Here is a 23640-nt window from a genome sequence, read left to right on the forward strand (position 1 = left end):
GAGGCAAGTACCATTTGAGTTAAAATATCCGGATGCAGCACGCAATAAAACAGACTATACCAGCAGCGAAACACCACAAGCATGGTCCGCTTTCACTTTTGTCCACTGTGAAAGCTTTCTTGTCTTTATGGGGCCATGTGTTTGAAACACATAAAGATAAGAAAGCTTTCACGACGCACGGAAGGCAGATGAACCCGTCCAAATGGGACGGCTCAAAAAGCCAAACAAAAACATCACGAACACCTCTTTTCCAATGGCTGGCCACCGTTTAGCATAAATGGTGACGCCGGCCAATGGAAAAGAGGGGAGGGGCTTAATGCCCTTAACAGAAAATACCCCAAATCATTAAATCACGCCAGCGAGACTGCGCATGTGCGCAGCCTACGCCAGGCGAGACCTAAAAAAGGATGATCTATGATTTTCCAAAAAAGGGTTGTATCTCGTGTCACTGCTGTCTGAAATAGCTTATCCCAAGCTTCCTCACGAATCTCTATTTTTCTTAGATTCAGAGTGTCTTTATAGGTTCTCCTTAACATACTTATTTTAGCACTATCCCTAGGCCTTGTTTTTAGGGTAGTTTTTAATTCCTTATTTAGCCTTGTGCATTCTTTATTGAACCATCTGGGATTTTGGTTGAAACTTTTCCTCTTCTGTTTTAGTTTTAGGTCTACCGCTATTTCGGTAGTAATGTTGCAAAAGGCACTTATGATGTCTATATTAGTTGAAGTACTGTTAATATCTTTCTTTTTTTACCTACAAGATTCTCCATGAATGTGGTTGGGTTAACACCTGACCATTTTATTGATACTCCGTTGTTTCCTTGTATCTCAATATTTATATCTGCTGCCCTCCCCCTTTTTTCCTGTGGCGTTATAAGCTTTAAAGTCATGATGGTGATCGCTAATCAGGCTTACACGAGTTGTAAAATTCCTGACTAGTTCCCTGCAATGCTCTGACACTATAAAATGGTCAATGGTTGATGAAGATTGGGCCCCTACAAATGTTTGGGTAGTTACTTCTCCTTCAAGGTCGTCCAATTCAATGACTACTAAATTGTATTTATGGATTGCAAAATGTATTGCTTCCCCATAAATGTCATGTGGAAAAATGAGAGATTCCTTCACCAAAATCATCAAGGAAAGCACATTGTCCTCCTGCTACAATGTCACATCCTTCACTGTTAAAATCACCCGACAAAATGAGTGTAGAAACTCCCCCCACTCCCTTTAAAAAAACATCCATGTCTTCTTCTAGAGACTTAATTACCTTAAAACTTGTATTGTCTAAAACGTTGTTGTAGAAATGAATTACAATAATTGACTGTTTCCCCTCAATAGAAAAATGAATAAACTGATTGAATTGTGACTTGGTGTAAGTTTTTCTTAGTTTTATGGGCGATAATAGTGGGATTGCGATGGCAAGGTCACCTTTTGCACGTTCCATTCTAGAGGGGATGGCCTGTGTACATATTGTTTGGAAAACAGTAATGTAAAAAGGTTCAGTGTGCCAAGTTTCCTGTAACAACACTAAAGTACAATCCTTAAACGTTTTTATCCATTCCCCATCATTTAGTTTGGTTTTGACCCCTGCCACATTCCAGGACATAATAGATAAAATTTTATGAGGTCGTTCGCTAGCGCCTACCACTCCTACATTACAGGTATTCACCTTAACATGCTCTAAAATCCCACCACCCACTGTACTATTATAGGTAGAAATAACATCCTTATCGCTAAAGGATAAGCCAACGGCATTCATCCTCTGTCTATCTATATCGCTACAGCTTCTTAGCGGGTGTACTTATTGTGTGAGGGGGTAATCATTTTTGAGTCATGCCTGTAAGTAGTGTTTATTTTACTGTAGTCTTGCAGAAGTCTAGGCCTATAAAAATAACCTAGTGGGACGACATTAATGTAATCATCCTGATTAAAAAAGGCGTCAGCGGATTGGTTGGCAAAGTATCAAACAAATTCCCTACTAGGTCCCTGCTACAAAAATTGACCACCACACAATCTCCTTGACATGTTTTTCCAGAGCTCCCCACCCAATTCACTCTTCTCAGCATTATAATATTATATTGTAGTAGGTTAACATTAAAATCCGTCCTTGCAGAGATCCAGTGAACAACTTGATTCTATAGTGATTCATAAATTTCCCTTTAATTGGGCGGTAATTTTTGAACGTTTTTCAGGATAACATATGGGGATGCCTGAGGTGGTAAATGTAATGAATCTACAGTGTTTTCAGTTAAGTACTGGGCCTAGTTCCTTTGTCCAGTTGATTCGCTTTTGCTGAACTTTGCGGATTTGTGTTACTATCTTTGTTTACCCTGTTTTCACATCCTGGTTGTGTGTTTTGACGGGTCTTTAGATGAACCACGGGGCAGGTCGGGCTTGAGTAATATGTGCCGGCTGAGGTAGTGATCTCTGGACCATCTTTTTGTGTCTTGGCTGCAATATTTGCTCTGGATGCTTTATTCAATGCTTTTAGTGGTACAATTTTCGAGACCAAATCTGTTAAATATGTAACGTCCTTTTGAATTAATTTAATTTCTGACATCAGTCGGCGTTCAATGCTGTCTATTTTGCCATGCAGTTTTTTTAAAAAGGATTTCCATATTTTGTGTTTTTTGAGCATAGATTTCCACATGGCTACCCTCTAGGTCTTTTACCATCCCTGCATTTTTCCCTCCTTTTTTCGGTTTTGGCTTTGATTTTGTTTTTGTTAACTGGTTTACTGAGGGTATATTAGTTTGTTGGGGGAGTTATTTACAATATATTAGCCGGAGTGGCGACCAAATCTGTAGTGTCAGATAACGCCGAGATCTCCAGTGACGATGTTAAGACACAAGGATTAACCATAACCGGGTTGGCGACTATATTGTTTTCACAGGCACTAGGTTTCTCTAACACAATGTCCTCTGCTGTCCCATTAATTACTGTAAAAGAGGGTTCTATCCCGCCCTCTGGTAGGGAGTCTTTTATTGCAGCATCCAAGGCATTTATTGTTGCCACGAGTTCTTCCTCGACTTGGGATATTTAATTATTAATCAGCCCACCGCATTTTTCACAAATCTCATAATAGGCAAACTTTTAGATAGCTTTCCTCCAGTGGGTGGTAGTTTCCTTTTCCCCATGTTACCACTAATGATTATCGGATCTATAGAAAGCAGTTACAATATGCTAAATCCGGTAGTTTGCAAATCCTGGAGCCAAGGGAGGTGGCCTGGCCCAGCCTTGTCCTGCCGTGGACGGGCACAGGTGGGCCCGCCCTTGGCCCGGGCTTGCCCCGGGCACGGCCCAAGCGCCCGCGCTGCGGGAGTGCTGGCGCCATGATAATGGCGCCGGGAGGGTGACGTCACCTTCCGCGCCTTGCCAGGTGGAGAGGCTGCTGGGGAACTGAGTCCCACCCCAGCGGTCCTGGTGCCTTGCGGAGGTGCCGGCGACTGGTATTGGCCCCCAAAAGTAGTAAGTTCAAGCGTGGGGGCTCACAAGTCCTTACAAGTATCCCGCGCTGCGAGAGTGCTGGCGTGATGATAAGGGCGCCGGGAGGGTGACGTCACCTCCCGTGCCGTGCCAGGTGGAGAGGCTGCTGGGGGACTGAGTCCCACCCCAGAGGTTCTGGTGCCTCGCGGAGGTGCCGGCAGTGCTGGCGACTGGTATTGGCCCCCAAAAACAGTAAGTTCAATCTCGGGGGCTCACACAATACATTGAAACTCCATTGAGCTCCTCTAAAAATAAACTCCAAATGAACAAAGCAGCCCTCATTGCCCTGCCGATCCTCCCTTTATGGTGTGGTAACATTGCACCTGATGGAGCAAAACCTAGCCTCCTGCAGAACCTGCTCCCTGCTATCACCACCCTACAGGCAAAGTTCAAATAGCCCAACTGCTTTGAACCATTGAACCATTGTCAACTCTATTTTCCTCATACCTATTACTCTACCAAGACAAACCTTTATCTCCTGTACTTTTCTGTGATGGAACCTTGCTACCATGTGTTGTGAATCCAGTTTAATCCCCATAAATGTCAGTGATATTTTTGATCCTTCAGCCTTTTCAAGGGCTAGAGGCACTAGTCAAAACACTGTAGTGCTTGATACCATTCTCCTGTCCCTTTCTTTCCTACAAACAGACAATCAGCAAGATAATGGCAAACCAATCTATGACCAGTGCCCTATGTTTAGGTCCATTGCAAAAATGTGCTAAATGTCTCAAATAGTGAGAAAGAAATCACACAACCAATTGGTAGAACTTTATCTTCATGATAGCAAAAAGTTAACTTAATATTATTCTTTGCTAGCTCCGCTCTTGGTCCCCCACATGACCAATCTTATAGCATCATCTACTGATGCATATCTTACTGTGGCATCTTCCTCTGCAGTGTAATCATTACTGGTGCCCCTTCTAGCCATCAGAAATGATGTATAAGCGGGTATTCCTCCTTTGTTATTTTAGGCATCACTACCAGTGGTGTAATCATCACCTCCAGCAAAGGCCATACCCGAAATGGTCCTAAAATCCTTCCTACTTTCAAGTTTATTTAACCTATTTTGTTGAAAATAGTTGATAACTACTTCCTTGATACCCCAACCAAAACCCTTCCCTAAATCCCCTTTGGGAGAGGTTGGGGTTGCTGCCCCATACCCATTGGAGATCCCCATTGATCTCCATTATTTGCTGTAGCCAAACATTGTGTGAGTGGGTATCTACACCCATATTTGGAGTATTCATGCTTGTAACTACAAGATTGCCATGGTCGCAACACATTGTTGAACCCCTAACATGCTCCTGAACTAAGCCCTTACCCCTTCCATATAACCCAGTCTCTTGCTCGACGGGGCGGTATAGAAAGGGGTGATATGTAATGGATAGTCCACTTGCAGTATGTGTTGTTGCTGGTGGATGTGTAGACGACATCCATTGAAGTCATAATTCTGCATTTGCATCCCCACAAGCCTTCTCTGAATTATTCAAACTCAATCTTGCCCTCAATGCCTCATCCTATCTCAACCAAGCATACCCCCAAAGAGCATTTGTGATTTGTTTTCAATGTCAACATTTAAAAAAATTGCTACTGCTCTGTCAGCATGCTTTAAAAACAAATACTAGAAAACTAAAAATGCTGACATCCTGTTATCTATTTGCAAAGGTACCCTTGGCCTTCTTGATAATTCCCTTTCTTCTTTTTTGGACCCTTCCTTTGACTGTATGAATCTGTGAAGCAAATTTAAAAACATCAACAACTCATGCTTCCAAATCTTACTTTACATTTTTTCTTATAAATGCAATCCTAAGGCATTGAGATCACTATAAATGGCACCTTCTTCCTACGTTGTGTTTACACTGTTCTTTCTTATTCTCCCCCTTTTCTTTATCTTTCTTGTACTCACATTGCATTTCTTTATCACACATTGTCTTTGCCTTGTTATTGCTCCCTTCATCCTTTTGTATTTTCCCACTTTACATCAATAAGTCCCTCACCCACCATCACTGATTTTGTCCGGCTTTTGCCCTGTCATCACTTAATACTGACCACCATTGTCCTGTACCATTTAGCAGCTTGCTCCTCATTACATTCTGACCAGATCCTCTGTCCTTGTCTGCTACATCTGAAGGTACTCTTTTTGTCTGCTCTCGTCATCTGAAATACACCAATGCTCCTCTTTTTTCTGTTATATTATTCTGTAAACTCGCTGATCCCCTTCCCTTTTCTACATTTCTTAATGCCCCCAACCCTCTTTCACTGCATCTTCCTCCAGTTCATCACCCTCCTCTCCATAATCCAGCACATCTCCATTATCCATTCAACCCCATTCCCTCATTCCCAGTCTCACACCATCATATTTTCTCTAATCTCTGGCAGACTTTGGCAAGTGTGTTTCTGCATGCTCCCCTACTGTAGAAAATGGCCCTAAAAACCATTTCATGCCTTCAGGCCAATGTACAGGAGTCATAATGTGCTCCCCTGGCACCAGCATGCTATTGGTAGTCCCTTGTGCCAGCTTTGATACTGCATTATACTCCAGGCTGTTGCCACCTGCAGGGGCTCCATTGCCAGTGGCCCCAAGAGCCGCTCCAGCTCCTTTGCGCCCTATCTGTAACTCATCTTCTTGGATTGATATCCACTGGCCACTCCTACCACTGCCTCATATCCCCCCTTCATTGCTACCTTTTTTTGTCCTTCCCTGCCTAGATACCCGCTGTAGCTGCCTCGCACACATTTGCCAGTTGATCCTCGATTTCCTCAATACACTATGCTGGTGCCAAAAAGAAATACCTTTCCCTTAATGCCCTTTACTATAATGTCAATATTCTTTACTACCAAGACGTGCTTCATGCTATGCACCCCCTGGTAGTGTGCTAATTTCGCCACAGCACCATCCACTCTTTGCTCACCACCCCTTCTGCCTTTCTGCATCACAGTCCCCTCCTGTGTCTTCTTTTTTTTTCACCCTTGAGGCCGCATTAGCAGCCAATCCTATGTTGGTCTGGCTACTGCAAACAGGACACCCACTGGCAGACATTGTGACACATTTGACAATCTGTCCTCTCATACTAGGTATTATTTTAGCACTTACTCATCAGTGCCTACCAGCAAATTTCCACACTCCTTCTATGCCCTTTCCCCCTTGATCGCCTCCTATTCCATGGTGATAAGCATGCAACCACAGCTGCCGCCACACCGCTTGCTGCTTCCCTACTGGGTCTCACCATTCCCACCCAGGCCTGCTCCAAAATGCCTGGTCTAATAAGGTCATCTCTGCCCGCTGCATATAACATGCACAGCGCTTCCCTAACAATTTCACTTGTATCCTTTGCCATCGTCCCAGCCTACTTTCCTCATCAATTTACGCTGCTCATTTAAAAAAATTCCTCACCACCTGACAAAACTGTCCCTGCCTTTAAATTTAGCAAATGCAGTCAGCAAGAGGATGAACTCCCCGCCCAAATGCCTTAAGTACCCATCACTACAGCCCTGTCCCCTAATATCCGAGACCTATCTCCTGTCCCTAAACAATTTGATATGTGACTTCTAGAAAGCCACCCATGAAGGAGACCGGCTAGTCCTCTGCGTCCCTGGGTACATTCATTGTGAAAAACATTTTTCATGTACAGGGCACCTAGGAATGTATGTCTGCTTACCTGCCATGGATGAAATTCCTGCGTGTTGGGGCATTTTTCATTTCTGAGATTGCAGGATAACATTGTGTCCAGAGCATGAGCCAGCACATGCACTGCAGTGTACGCATAATAGGAGAAGCGGAAATTTTCCACATCGAACACTGAAGTTGGAAGTGCCTCCAGTTTTTCTGAACCTGTACAAATATTGGCCCCGTTACTTCCATTTTCCTCATCTGTCGTATTTGGATGGCTATTGTTTGGCAACCATTGACATTGAAAGACGTCCTCCCAGAAGGCCTTGATATAAATGTCATTGGGTGAAAGTGAGGGGTGAAGTTTATATTGAAATTTCTGGAATGCACGAGACTCTCGTTTGTGGGGAGGAATTCCAAGGGTACCGTTGAGCAACTTCCATAAATTTTCTTTGTAAAATAAAAAGCTACCTACAAGACTTGTGCTGATGAGCCACACTTTGCCCATAACGCCTTGTTCTGCCAGTGTATCCAAGATGGTGTTCACTTCAGTCGGGTATGTATACATAATGACCCCCGTCACTGTGGATTTCTTGAGCAGATCAACTATTGAGGATATTTTCCTCTCGCTGTCATTGTCACTCACGGTTACTAAGAAGGCCACACAGACTCCGTTGTTTGCTAGTTCTGTCCTGAGCTTCTGGCTGCCATGTATGCCATAGTCACTGTCCGATGCCAGGATTCCAACCCATGTCCAGCCAAACTGTATGACCAACTGAGCTAAAATATAGGGAACGCTGTCAGTGCTCGGGTTGGTTCGCACAAAAGAAGGAAACTGACGCTTATCACTTAGAAGTGGAAGTCCAGAGCCATAACTGATCTGAAAAAGTGAAACATGAACAATAATGAGGACATAATTCATCCTGCCAAATACACTTGAAATAGAAAATGTCAACGACTTTTTAGATGAGGTATCTTGGTATTATATACTTTACACCACAACAAGCTGAAAAGAATGATTCTTTCTCATTCTTTTTTGTCTATATGCGGAATATGGAGCATGGAATGACAAGTCTGGTCCCATTTCGACACTAGCTAGTAAGCAAGATTGTCCTAATTGTTAAGGTACATTGTTGGACCAAGAGTATATGTGCTTCAATCACTCTCTCACAACTTCACTCACAGGAAAACTGGATGGAATATCAGAGTATAATGATCTTTAGGATAATTGTGTGTTGTCTCTTTGGGAAAGGACTGAACTGTGTTGCAGAAGGACCGTGGTCTCCTAAAAGGATAGCTTAAAATGTTACTTCTAACTGTCAGGAGGATGCTAAAATAATACTAGGGCAAGAACTAAAAGTAAGACCTGGAGTAAAACGTTGGCAGGTAGCTAGTCAATTATAATGATTTCTTTTCGAGCAATAACTACTATTATCGGTATGCTATGGAAGATTTTGTAGGCTACCACCTCCCTGCCCCACTGACAACCTTCATTCCCTGTATAGTGTCACCTCACTCTCGTTGGCATCTTACATGTCCACTTTGCCTTCCACCCCAACTTCATCAATCTCTGATTACTTGCGTCTCATCAGCAAATGGAGTGTCAATTGCAGTTAACTGAATAAGTGAACAATGGCATAGTCTTAAATTAGCATAGAAGCTTAGGCTCTCAGCAGAACACGGTTTGTGGTGGCTGTACCCCCTTACTACACCTATATACATATACGCATATATATATATATACTTATATATACTATATATATATATATATATATATATATATATATATATATATATATACACTTATATATATATATATATATATTACCTACTGGCGGTCGCCAGTAGGTAGTTATAGTTAGGACCCTGTTTCCATAGGAAAAGCGCAACATTCTATTTTGAATAACTTTGGCGCCGGTTGACGAATCCTCGCGAAATTTTCAAAATAGGTGGGGCGCTACGCTCCGCTCTTACCCTGAAAGTCTCGGGGGGATTCGTTAAGCGGGGGCTGAGATAAAAGGGGGGTCCCAAAACGCGTTTTTCCCATGCATTTTTCCATAGGACCTTTAGACACGGCTACAGCCCGAACGGCTGAACAGAGTTACTTGAAATTTGGCAGAGAGGTAGTCCTCAGGTCAAGGAAGTGCCTTTTGTAGGTCTGGTGTAAATCTGTTCAGTAGTTCCTGAGAAAATAGCCTTTAAATCAATATATATATCTGAGCCAGCTTACGGTGCGCTTACGGTGCGCTTACCGTACGCGTACGGTGACGTGCGCGAGCGCGAATCTGATTGGCTGTTAGATCTTAGTAAACATTCGAATCGGTCGAAACCAGGAAGTGGCGCCCGCCATTTTCTCTCTCGCACTCTGAGAGGGGGTTTAAAAACAAAGGGCATAAACATGTAAAGGGGCTGTTTAGGCAGCTCCTAAGCACCTAACCATGTTCAGGGAGTCCCCAAAGATCCCCTAAGGCAAAAAACGGAATTTTTAATTTTTCGATAATTTCGGCGATTACGCTTACCGTACGCGTACGGTATAAATTTAAAAAAAAAAAAAAACATCCATACTCTCCCCACCCCATGTGCTAATGGTGACCGATGGGCATCATTTGTGCATGGCTTATCACGGTTGTTAAAAAATAAAATATTACCTTTCACAACGAAGCGCATCATATGTCCTCCATGTGCGCACGGTGCACGAAGCGCATCGTGCGTACATGGCCCATCTAGCGTAACGTGGGCACGCGGTGAGCGTAGCGCACCGCGTGCCCACCGTGCGTGCACGGCACTAACTGCGTTAAGTGGGCGCGCACGCCACGAATGGCGTAAAGTAACTTAGCATTTAAAAAACCGTACAAATTCACTGAAAAAACCATAGGTTTCACACACGTTATAGTTAGGAATTAGCATTTAAAAAACCTTGCAAATTCAGTGAAAAAACCATAGGTTTCACACATGTTATAGTTAGCTGGACATTTTACTGATAAAAAACCAATGAAATTCCCCCGTTATAGTTAGTGCAGGCAACTATAACTCACGCGACCGCAATCCTCTGCTGATGACATATGTGTCTTTATGAAAAAAATTTGTAATATATGTATAGCTAAAATTTAATGGAAGAAGACATGGGCAAATAAGTGTCTAAATACAGTATTAGCATCAGCAGAGGATTGCGGTTACGTGAGTTATAGTTGCCTGCACTAACTATAACGGGGGAATTTCATTGGTTTTTTATCAGTAAAATGTCCAGCTAACTATAACATGTGTGAAACCTATGGTTTTTTCACTGAATATATATGTATATATATCTTCGGAACAACTTGGCAGTGTCTCCCACCAGAGTATCCACAGCACAGAGGGATTACACAGCACGGCAAGTCAGGTAATTAAAATATATGTATTTTTTCATTTTTTTCTTCTTTGACACCAAGTGCAAAAACAAAAGGGACGGTCGACGCGTTTCGGCTGATGCCTTCAACTGGACCATAGAGTCCCATCATCTAGACTGTCTATTTAAAGTGATAAAGTGCTAAAAAAGGGAGTTACCTTTGTTTGTTTCCATTAAACACATAGACTAGAATGTTAACCCACATTTAGCTTATCTTATTATGGCATGTACTAGCTGCCATTTTCTTTCAATTTTGCTTTTTTTTATTTTATATTTTCTTATTCAAACATTATTGGCGGTATTTTCAGTACGTCGGTTGCGCTGTGCGCATGACGGAACCGCTCCGTCATGGCCCCGCCCGCGCACAGAACCTTCAGCGCGGCGCGGAAATCCGCGCTGCGCTGAAGGGGTTAAAAGATCATCAAAATCATGCTCATAATCGTACATAAAATTAAATTACATTTAAAATTATATATATATATATATATATATACATATATATATTACCTACTGGCGGTCACCAGTAGGTAGTTATAGTTAGGACCAAGTTTCCATAGGAAGAACATTTTTTGTTTTGCTTATAACTTTGGCGTCGTTTGATGAATCTTCATGACATTTTCCAAACTAATTCTTTGTTCATATCAGCTCCTATGTTGAAAGTTTGGGGGTGATTCATCAAGGAGGGACCAAGAAAAAGGGAAGTCCGAAAATGTGTTTTCTTCCATGCAATTTCCATAGGAAACTTTAGACAAAGGCTGAAGGTTGAACGGGTGAACGGAATTACCCCAAATTTGGCAGGGAAAAAGTCTTGGTCTAGAAAGCACGCTTTTGTTTATTTGGTGGAAATCCATTCAGTAGTTTTGAAGAAATATCAAACTTTACAGATATCGATATTTGGGAATTCTGCCATCTGATTGGCTGAGGCGTTACGAGCTTGCTGGTTATTGGCTGCAAACGGTTGCAACTAGGAAGTGTTGGCAGCCATTTTGTGATTCGGTTGAAGCAAGTACGAGGAAAAAAGGGCGACAAAAGTAGGAAAGAGGAGGGTAGGAGCGCTGTGAGCTCTTCGTGGTGGTTAGGGTGTCCTATACAGGGAATGTGAAGCGAAAAATTCACCACTACCGGTGTGAAAGTGCTGTTTTACCAAGAGTGAGATGGTGCTGAGGTGAGGTGCCGGTACACTCGGGGATTAAACCGTGCGCCTAAATCGTGAGCTGATTGCTGTAAACTGATGTGCTCTGGGCGCTGTAGCATACTGGCCACTAAAGCATAGCTGTGCAAGTGGTGTTAGTATGTGTTTAGACTATAGCGGGAGTGGGAAGCACACTACTCACTCCAACCTGTCTGAAGACTCGGGGATCAAACCGTGAGCCTAAGCCGTGAGCTGATTACTGTAAAGTGATGTGCTTTGGTCGCTGTAGGATATTGGCCGCTGTAGCATACCTGTGTAAGTAGAGTTAGTATGCGTTTATACTATACAGGGAGTGGGAAGCGAACTACTCACCCCTACCAGTCTGAAGACTCGAATGCAGTGTTTTAGCAAGTAGGAATAAAGAAATAATCGTGAAGAATATAATGCAGAATGTTGCAATGCCACAGAAGACAAATGGTGAAATCAGATGTGTCTAAGAAAGTGGCTGTGTGTAATAAAGGGATGGAGTCTGCAAGTTATATAAAAAGTTCCTTTATTTAAGTGCCATAAATGGACCCACTGGTGCAAGAGCTAAGGCAATGTGTGTAAAAATAAGGGTACCCATGACACAATTTCCTAAATCAGGGTGTATTACTCGAATGTAAACAAAACAAATTAGGAAAGTTGAAGATAAACGTGGACCTAAACATTACATGTCATGAACATACATATGCAACCTCTGTTAATCAGTATCAAAAATATTTTTTATTGTTATTCATACAAACAATTTTACTCTATGTACACATTAAAAGAGAAAACATATAGTCCTCTATAATCAATATTGCACTGTGGTATGGCACTAAGAATTGATGAAATAGTTATACTTCATATCTTGCATATGGCCCCTATCAAAAACATATTTCACAGCGTCAACATTAAATGTCTTTGAGGTTGAAAATATTTCCAATAATTCAATATTTGTCAAGACATATAAATGGTGCTAAAGTTATCGCTTCATTTTTTGTAGAGGACATTCATTTCTGGCCTGCATCAGTGAATTCCACATTACATGTTACAGTTGCATGTGACGTAAACAATACCTAATAGACATGAAGGACTCTAAATTCTATCATGAAAATAAAGGTCGGAGACGATTACCACATGTATCTTTTAGGAAAACAGAAAAAAAAATATTGCAAAATGTAATCATCAAACTTATTAGGTACCCTGGTACTCCTTTTTGTAACACAAAATTATCAACAGCAGAACAGTCAGCAATCTCTTCTACAGTAGATTCAATCTGGTGCGTATCAGAATTGGTAATAGTTCCACATCTGAACTTTGAGGAGGAACACAAACATTGTGCTTCTCAGAAGCACATTCGGTACCCTTCTCATCAAACCATACATTATTGTCTTCAGCCCTTTCAAAAAAACATTCTTGTGCAAGAGCTTAGGCATCGAGCTGAGGCAAACTCCAACCGCTTCTGCTGTATTCAAACCTAAGCTAATGCATCAGTGAATTCCACTATACATGTTACAGTTCTATGTGACATAAACAATAGCTATTAGACATGAATGACTAAATTCTATAATAAAAATAAAGGTAGGATACGATTACCACACTGTGCCAACCAGTTCCTAAACAATGTCGTATTTTTTTATCTTGATCGCCAGCTCGTGAGCAGAGGCTGAGGATGAGCTAATTGTGTGAAAGGGCTTTGCGGATAACAGGCAGGCAGAGAGACGTGTGCACAAAGAATAGACATGGTTTTAAAATGGATGTCGGGTTGCGGCTAATTTAGCAAGTAAATAACATATTTGCATAGGCCATACATCACCCATCCCTGGTTAGGCTGGAAATGTAAGGGGCAATAATGAAAACAGAGTTGAAATGCCTGAGCATACTTAGAAAGTTATTATATGAAAATAGTTCAATTGAAGTCTATTAAAAAAAATTATAGGAAAAAGTTGGAAAAAATCAATCCAAGAATAACGTGAATTTCTTACAAGTCTTGTGGCCAGATGTATCAAAGGGTTTTACCCATTCTGTGTCTATGGGAAAAAGTGTTCATACATACGGCCCTTGGAGATTGCAGTCCGGAAGTTCTTCAGCGGCTTGAGATGCGTAATGTTCCAAGAGGTGATTGTTGCCATCATGTGAGAAAAGCGAAGCGATCCAATTCATATCCTCGAAGGGACACTAATGTTCCTCGAATGTTGGAGTGGCAATTTGAATTGGCAGGCAATCTGCGATGTTATCAAAGGTCGCACATTGCAGGAGATCTTTCGCGGCTGCACAGAAATCTCATTCTGCCAGGATACCTTTTTGCGTTGCATCCGCCATTGCTAGTCCAACGCCTCAACGACACCGGCATCCAAGGGAAGGCTCTGGAATGGATCACCTCATACCTCGCCGGCAGAACACAGAGAGTACGCCTCCCTCCGTTCTGCTCTGAGGCCACCGAAGTCATCTGCGGCGTCCCGCAAGGATCGTCGCTCAGCACCACCCTCTTCAACGTCTACATGAAACCCCTCGCCGCCATCGCACGCCAACACAACCTCAACATCATCTCCTATGCCGACGACACCCAGCTCATCCTCTCCCTCACCAGAGACACCGACACCGCCAAAGCCAGCCTACACGAAGGGATGAAAGACGTCGCCGAATGGATGACCATCAGCCGCCTGAAACTGAACACAGACAAGACAGAAGTCCTCATCCTTGGACCATCACCCTCCGCATGGGACGACTCCTGGTGGCCCCCGGCCCTAGGCACCGCACCCAAGCCAACGGACCACGCACGCAACTTGGGCTTCATCCTGGACTCCTCCCTAACGATGACCAGACAAGTCAACGTCGCCTCCTCATCATGCTTCCACACCCTCCGCATGCTCCGCAAGATCTTCCGATGGATCCCGACTGAAACCAGGAAGACGGTCACCCAGGCCCTCGTCACCAGCCGAGTAGACTACGGAAACACCCTCTACGCCGGAACCACAGCCAAGCTTCAGAAAAGACTCCAGCGTATCCAGAACGCCTCCGCCCGACTCATGCTGGACGTCCCCCGACGCAGCCACATCTCGAGCCACCTGAGAGACTTGCACTGGCTCCCTGTCAACAAGAGAATCACGTTCAGACTCCTCACCCACGCACACAAATCCCTCCACGACCTGGGCCCAAGGTACCTCAATGACCGCCTGACCTTCTACATGCCCACCCGCCAGCTACGATCTGCGCACCTTGCCCTCGCCGCAGTTCCCCGCATCCAGAGAGCCACCGCCAGAGGAAGATCCTTCTCCTACCTGGCGGCTAAGACATGGAACTCCCTGCCCATCCGCCTGAGGTTGACCCAGGACCACCTCGCCTTCAGGAAACAGCTCAAGACCTGGCTGTTCGAGTAGTAGCAGACCCCCTCCCCCAAGCGCCTTGAGACCCTTCCGGGTGAGTAGTGCGCGATACAAATTCCTTGATTGATTGATTGATTGATTGCTCCACTGCCCGAACAATCAAGTTCATGGTTTTCAAGATACTCCATTACCTGCTGGATATCGGGAGCGATTGTTGGGATGTTGGCAAGGCATACATCCATTCTCCAGTCAAATGGGCACGTTTTGCAATAAAAAGATGGTTGCACGCAGATTGCATATGTGTAAATAAATGTCATGTTGTAGCTGGCTCTGATAATAGATAGAGGCAGGCAGCCGAAAAGTTGTTCCATTATTTCACGGTATTTTTTTTTTTTTTTTTTTTTTTTTAAAGTTTTTATTGAACAATAATTCGATTACAAGCACGGGCCTACAACCACCAGGGCCGGCCGCTAAGTACAGAATGAAATATACATTTATCAAAGCTGCAGTCGGTTCCCGGGGGTCGGCCCCGTAGTGAGTCCGGATAGTTCTAGAGGCACAGGAGACTTAGATCAAACAAACACAGAAAACTAAAAGAAAAACAAAAGGCGAGGCATAAAGACAAACGGCGCAGGTCAGGCTTCCTCCGGGGAACTCCAGGTCAGACCATTAAGCAGCACACGAAAGGAAGGAGTACCGGGAGGCTGGGGACGGGGGGGGGGGCCAAGGGAACTGAACGTCCATATGTAGTCATTCCAAAAGGTGCCCGGAACCGTCAAGGGTCAGGGGGACATGGCGATATCGGTGTCCACCAGGGGGGGCGTACAGATACCCCCGCGATAAGCATTCCATTGCCCCCAGATTCTGCCCCATGCCCCCAGCTTACCACGGGCAACATACACAGTCTTCTCCCTGAACATACACCAGTCCATATTCTCCTTCCATACTGACACGGTGGGCGGCCGCTGGGCACCCCAAAGCTGCGCTATATCTCTCTTGGCAATCATGTTCCCCAGGGCCGCCCACCGAGTCTGAGCCGCGCTATAATCATTGGGCTCCCACACATTCAGGACACAGCGACGCACCTCCGGCAGCAGCACAACCCCAGTGACCTGTCCCATAACCGTATGTACCCGGCGCCAGTAGTCCGCCACCTCGCGGCACTCCCACAGGATATGGAGAAAGGTGGCACTGAGCCCACAACCCCGCTTACAGAGCCCATCGTCGGAATATCCCATCGAGACCAAGCGAGGACCCGTCACATACACCCGGTGAAGAATCTTAAGCTGTACCAACCGGAGACGGGCTGGAATGGCGACCTCTTTGGGGGACGACAGTGCAGACTGCCAGTCCTCGTCGTCCAATTCCACCCCATCCCCCGTCCAAGCCTCCCGAAGGCGCACCAAGAGGTCAGCCCGATGATTAATCAGTTTCTTATAAATTAAAGAAATAGTGCTGTCCGGGACATGTCCGTCAAGTATGCGGTCCTCGAGGGGCGAGGAAACCGGGATCGTGGTCCCCTCTCCAAAGACCGAGAGCAGGGCGTGTCGAACCTGGGCATAGCGGAAGAACTCCCTGTCCGTAAGCTCATATTCGGCCTGAAGAGCCGCGAAAGTCTTAACCGCGCCCTTATGCCACAGGTCTCCCACTTTGCTGATACCAATCGTGTCCCACTGGTCAAACCCCTTCGTAGTCCAGAGGCTCCCCAGGCGATCGGAGGCAAACAAAGGAGTAGCACATGTCAGTCGCTCACCCCAGCCCGTGGCCGCAGTGGCGGCCCTCCAGGTCCGCACAGCAATCTTAGTAGGACCCGTAAGGGTCCGGCCAGCCGAGCGGGAGTACAGCGCCCTGTTATAGTCCCCGCCGGGAAGCAGGAACTTGTCCATCTCATACGCCGGGTTCAGGCCAGGCGCATACGTGGCATGGTTGATGGCCGAAAGCTGCGCGGCCCAATAATACCTGCGAATGTCGGGAAGCGCGATGCCCCCGTCATACCAGGGGAGAGTAAGCTTAGCAAGAGCAATACGCGCCCGCCCGTCCCACACCAGTCTCCTCTGCAGGCTCTCTACCTCCCGAAAGTAGGCCACTGGGATGACGTCGAAGGATTTCTGGAGTGCATAGAGGAACCTGGGAAGGGACATCATTTTGAACAGCGCGGCCCGACCCAGCGGGGACAGGGGCAGCCTGCACCACCGGGCCGTATCCTCTCGCAATCGCCGAAGCGGACGCAGGAGATTCAGCTCATAGCGAGCCACCGGGTCCAGCGAAACGTATATCCCCAGGTACTTAAAGCCGCTCAGTGATACCTGGATCGGAAGCCGAGGCGGTAGGAGTGGAGGACCACCGGAGATCGGATAGACGCAGGATTTAGACCAATTGATCGTGAGACCCGAATTATTCCCAAAGGAAGTCAGAACGTCAAAGAGGACGTTGAGCGACTGCCGCGGTGAGGTGAGATATAGGAGAATATCGTCCGCATACAGCGAAACCCGATCTTCAAAGCCCGGGGCCCACCGGATCCCTCGAAGCGAGGGCTCCCAGCGGAGCCAAGCCGCGAGTGGCTCCAGGGCGAGAGCGAAGAGCAAAGGGGACAACGGGCATCCCTGCCTCGTGCCCCTGCCGAGGGCAAAGGGCTGAGAGACCCGCCCGTTCACCACCACCTGAGCCATGGGTCCCGTGTACAGAAGCTTCACCCAGCCAATAAATCCTTCCCCAAAGCCAAATTTAGCCAAGACAGCCCAGAGGAATGGCCACTCGATGGTGTCAAAAGCCATCGTGGCATCCAAAGAAACCAGCACGGCCGGTTCGGAGAGGAGCTCCGCCCTGGCAAGGGCGCCATGAAGACGCCGCAAGTTAAGAGCGGTGTTACGATGCGGGATGAATCCGCATTGGTCCGGATGAATCAGATCGCACACGACGCTCAACAGACGATTGGCAAGGACTTTCGCCAGGATCTTAGGCTCCGCATTTAGCAGTGAAATAGGCCGGTAAGAAGTACAGCGATCTCGCGGCTTGTCCTCCTTGGGGATAACGACTATCGTGGCCAAACGCTGATCGGCCGGGAGGGAACCCGCCGCCAGAGACTCACGGAACATGCGACTGAGGAAGGGCGCAAGCTTGTCAGGGCGCAATTTATATAGCTCAATGGGCAGACCGTTGGGACCCATAGCCTTGCCCGAGCGAAGGGAGCGGATCGCGGTCGCTATTTCATCCACCGACAAGGGGGCGTCCAGCCGCTCACGGTCCTCAACGGACAGGCAGGGCAAGGCGATATCCCTCAGTAGAAGGCGAGAGTCGTCCTCATCCCTGTCAGTCACTGGGGAGTACACAGCCCGGAGGTGGTCGGCAAAACATTCCACAATCTCGTCAGGCTCCGTCACACACACACCATCCGCAGCACGCAACTCCGGGACCACACGATTCACTCTCTCCTTCCTGTCCAGCCACGCGATCAACTTTCCCGCCTTGTCCCCGGCATCGTACAGTCGACCCTGCTGCTCCCTATACATAGTTTTGGCCGCGTCAGTGACCAGGGACCTATATTCAAACTGTTTCAGGCTGAGGGCATGGAGCCCGTCCGGAGTAACATTCGCCTCCAAGGCCGACTCCAGCCCCAAGATGTCAGTCTCCAGCCTCACCACTGCCTCACTCTTGACCCTCTTAGCCACCACTATCTGGGAAAGGGCGTGTCCGCGGATCACGGTTTTAAAGGCTTCCCACAGGGACATTGCAGAAGACACCGACCCCTCGTTATCCAGGAAGTATTGGTCCATAGCCTTAACCAGGCTGTCACGAGTCGTAGGGTCTCGCAGGTACCATGGGTTAATGGGAGCGATCCGCCCTGCAGACCGCGGCCCGGTGTCAAAAACAAGCCACAGCGGAGAATGGTCGGAGATACCCCGCGCCAGGTGCCTGACCTCTCGAATCCGACCAGTCTGCGCCGCGGGCATAAGGAAGTAGTCTAACCTAGAGAGACTCCCATGCGCCCCCGAGTGAAAGGTGAATTGACATTGGGTCGGATGCATTAATCTCCAACTATCCACCAGGCCGAAGGTCTCCAGCATCCCACCCAGCCATGCCTGGGCAGCGGGGAGGGTCCTTGGTGGGTGACGATCCAGTTCACCCGAAACCACAGAATTAAAGTCCCCGCCCATGAGCAGGAGGCTGTCCGGAAGGTCAAGCAGCATTCGACCCAAGTCAGTGAAGGTGGAGTTCTGGAGGCCCGGGGGGACGTAAACTGAAACCAGGGCAAGGGGCTGCCCCTCCCACCTCCCAATCAAACACACATAGCGCCCTCTGTCATCCGAGACTATCTTAGTGATCTCCACCGGAAGTGAGGTTCGCAGCAGAATGCCCACCCCCCTGGAACCAGTTGTGAAACCAGAATGGGCCACGAGGCGGTATCCCCCCCTGTTCATTGCATGACAAACATTGCCAACCAGATGCGTCTCCTGGAGAAACACCACATCAGGAGTCAAACGACGCAAATATTGCAGTACTACACCCCGCTTGATACGGTCCCCCAACCCATTGACGTTCCATGACATAAGCCTCAACCCGTCCCCCCCCATCCCCCCCAATAGATCAAGGGTCCCCCAGCCTGCAGCACAGTTCCCAAATGTGGACAAAAATCAGTACCTCGCCCTGTAAACAAAAAACACACAGCAAAACAAACCCTCCTCCCCCCCAACCCCACCCCAGGACCAACTCCCCCCACCCTGCACCCCTGCGGGCCAAAAAACCCCCCCAACTTGCAGTGTGCCTGTCGCCCCACTAACCCCATTCTACGAAAAGAACCCAGAGGAGGTAAGGGACCCGTCCCCGCCCGCCCCCCTCACTGGTCCTGGTAAAACACAATATGCAAATGAAATAAGACCCGACTGTACAGTGCAAACAGGCAAAATCAAGGACCAAAAGTCATTCTAAAGGGGACCCATCACCTGCGGTGCCCGCAGAGGGTCCGGGACGGCCACCTCCGTCCGGCAGAGAGTCCAGCCAGTCACTTGCAGCCACAGGAGAGTCAAAAAAGGCTGTCCGATCCCCATGTTCCACTCGGAGTTTTGCAGGGTAGAGCATCGAATACTTTAGGCCCAGCTCACGGAGACGACGCTTCACCCCTTGGAATCCCATCCGTTGTTTCTGGACCAGTTGCGTGAAGTCCGGGTAAAAATTGATGGTCGAGTTCTCATGACGAACCGGGCCGTGGGTCCGTGAGGCCTGCAGAATAGCGTCGCGGTCCCTGTAGTAGAACAGTTTGGCCACGATAGGCCTCGGGGGGGCCCCCGGCCGTGGCCGACCGCCCGGAACTCGATGGGCCCGCTCCACGGCAAAGAACTTACTTAGGCCAGCCGAGGACAACTGTTTCAGGATAAGTTCCTCGACCACGAGGTCAACCGGGCGGCCGTCAGAGGACTCCGGTACACCTATGACGCTGATGTTGTTGCGTCGGGCCCGTCCCTCGAAGTCCTCAAGCCGCCGGGCCATATGGTCGTTAACCACCCTGATGTCTCCAAGCGCGGCCCGCAGATCCGACACATCCGCACCGAGGGTGGAGGTCCGTGCGTCGAGAGCCTGGACCTTCTCGTTAGTTTTGGAGAGGTCGGCCCGGATCAGGGTGACATCGATCGCGACAGTGTCAATCTTACGGGCCAGGGCCTCATATTGCGTCGCGATGGTTTCCCTGATGCCATCAATGGCGCCCATAATGTCCTGCAAGGATAGTTCCGTAGTGGCGGTCGCGCCTCCTTCCGCAGTATCCGAGGGGAGGCCAGCAGCGCCCGAGGGCCCCCTGCCCTGGGTGTAGCGGTCCATGTTATTGCTCTGGACTGCCCCCCCGCGGAGGGAAGCCTTGGTCTTGCGGCCCTCGGGACCCCCTTTGCCCCCCATGTGAACACGGTCACCCGAGGGGACCTCCAATCAAGAGGTGTAAGGCACCAGCAAGAAGACCACAAAATGTCGGTATAGGGGGTCCGAGGCGATAGGCGCTCTAGTGGCAGATGAAAGAAAACCTCATGCAGAGGCCCAGGAAGCACCTCTCCACCCCGAGCGCACCTCCCTGCCGGTCTCCTGAAGTGCAAAACCGAAACCGAAAGTGGTGGATCGGCAGCTGGCACCGCGCTGAAGCCGCTGTTGTTCAATTGCAGTCCGGTCCCTCGGGTCACCTTCACCCCGGTCACCTCCGTCGGGTGGGTCCCAAAAGTTCCGACGACGACAACTCAGGATTCCCAGGTCCGATTTGAGTTTTGAAAAGAGATATACGCTCAGCTGGTCTTTATCTCCCAGATTCCATAAGCCACGTCAGGATATTCTCAGGATAAATTCCGAGGAGCAGAGAGGGTCCGGGGAGCCCTGTGCTCACGCGACCATCTTGGATGCGCGCTAGGCTCCTCCCCTATTTCACGGTATTGATGTAGCTTCGTGTAGAGGCGTATTCTGTCGGACATGCTTGTTACCACAGGGAGCGCAGCCATGTTTTACAAGCAAAAATAGTAGTAGGATGGCCGCAAACAGAACGAGAATTATGGGCACTGTTCCTGTTATTCCAGAGATGATCAAATGAACTAAGTCTGGTATTATGCCAAAACAGTTTGAAAGCCTGTGACAAGGCCAGAGGAGACACTGTTAAAAAAGTGTGCCAGAGCTTGAGTGTCAGATGTGTTGAAAATTGTGTAACAATTCATAAAGTGTAATGGGAGGTTCGTATTTAAAAGGGACTGTATTTTACTTGAAGTTTGGGCTATCTGCAGTCGATAGATTTCTTTTGCAGAAGTGAGGGACACTTTTGTTTGAAACAAAAGCGCTTTCAGTTTGCTCAGTTTAAAAAAATCTGTTTTCAAAGTAGGTATCGAAGGCCAAGTTGAACTTTGGGAGTTACTTTGTGTGGGTGGGAATAGAGATTGCCACAGGAGGTTACTCGGTTTGAAACAGTAAGGACATATACGGTATGCCAGCTCACATTCCGTAGCAGTCCATGTTATTAAGAAGCAGATAACTGCCGTTAGAAAGCTGTGTGAATGTTGGTCTGATTGTGGGAGTTGGCGTGCTTTTAAGAAAGCACGCAAGATTGGGGGCTGTAAGCTTAGAAGCGTTGTGCATTTGGACATTCTTGCACAGTAATGAATGACTGCCATTGTGGTCGCACTTTTCATCTGTAAGAAAAACTTCTGTGTACTCTTTAAGACAGCGATATGTAAATGGCAGAAACCACTGCTCATGAATAAATGCGCTACCTTATATAATCACATACAACATGACAAACAACATGTACACCTAGCAGACACAACAACACTACGTACTGTGGGAACCGTGGCTAGCCATGTACACAAACCAAACATGGCATGGCACCTCTTCCACACAATGCAGAATGCGGGGAGAGATGGGAGCAAAGTTGTGCGAAGGTGTCAAGTGATTCTCGATTATAAAAGTATACAATGCAAAGTGTTGGGGGGATGTGCCGGACAGATTTGAGTATGCAGAGCACAGACATGTACTTGTCAACATACACTGATGGTCTATTGAGTGAAGTGGACAGTGGATGCAACCATATTAGTACAGTCAGTAGGGAAGATTACAAAAACATAGCGCATACGTGCCCCCCCAAAATCTTTAGCGTAGTGGGCTGGCTCGGCGTACGCAAGGCTAGCGTAGGGGTATGAATAAAAGGCACGTTTCACTGGGTGCGGTTCTCTTCTGTAATGGCGAACATGTCTGCCAGGTCTGCGCAGCTTACACTGCCATGAGGCTGACGCTGTGAGCGAAGGTGGCTGTGTGAATGATGCTCTCAGCCTGTTGGTACCCAGAAACCGTCTTGGCCGCTGCAACGCACCTATGCCCCACAGTTCACCTCTCGACACTGCCGTATGTGTGAAAGAGGGCCCACCCCGTGCCGGCGGCAGCTCCTGGGCCGAGGTCTGCGAGCTCGGAAGGCTCTTGAGATCAACGCTGGCTACCGCGGCACAGGCACACAGCGCCCAGCCAGAGGCCCAGCACTGTGGAGTGCTCTGTATACTACTAACACAGTAGTGCAACAGGTACCAACAGTGGAACGGTGTCTTGATCCCACAATAGACGATGTTAGAACTGCATCTGAGAGTGGAGATGAAGGTACGCCCTTCGACCAGGTGCAACCAACTCTAGGTCCCAACAGTGGAACAGTGTCTTGATCCCACAATAGACGATGTTAGAACTGCATCTGAGAGTGGAGATGAAGGTACTCCCTTCGACCAGGTGCAACCAACTCTAGGTCCCAACAGTGGTACGGTGTCTTGATCCCAGAATGGACGATGTCCGATATTACCTGCTGCTTGGTTTTCAAAGAACTCCCTCCGTTGAGGTGCATCACACTCTGTGCTTCCGTAGTTAACTGCTGCACACGATTATTGGACTTGGCTGACTGCAGTCGCTGGAGTACAGCGCGGTACAGCAGGTCCGAACAGTGAGACAGGGTCTTGATTCTATGATTGAGAATGTCAGAAGTTTAAGTCTGTGATGATTTCTGTGTACCCCCTCCGATCAGGTGCAACCAACTCCGTGCTTCCGAATCCAACGGCACGTGGCTGTGAGGCATTAATGACCACTGCCTCTGGCCTTCACTGCGGTCAGCAGGGCTCACAATTCAAATCGAGTGGTGATTGTTCAATTACAGAATCCAGTAGGCAACTAACTACAAAGTCTATTGA

General features: G+C 47.5%; 1 pseudogene; it reads right to left on the minus strand.

Annotated features, from left to right (window-relative positions):
• Window positions 1–23640, minus strand: part of LOC146812082 (extracellular calcium-sensing receptor-like) — a 100941-nt pseudogene that overhangs the window by 53778 nt on the left and 23523 nt on the right.

This window comes from Triturus cristatus, chromosome 7 (genome assembly GCF_964204655.1).
Source record: "Triturus cristatus chromosome 7, aTriCri1.1, whole genome shotgun sequence".
Classification (NCBI taxonomy): domain Eukaryota; kingdom Metazoa; phylum Chordata; class Amphibia; order Caudata; family Salamandridae; genus Triturus; species Triturus cristatus.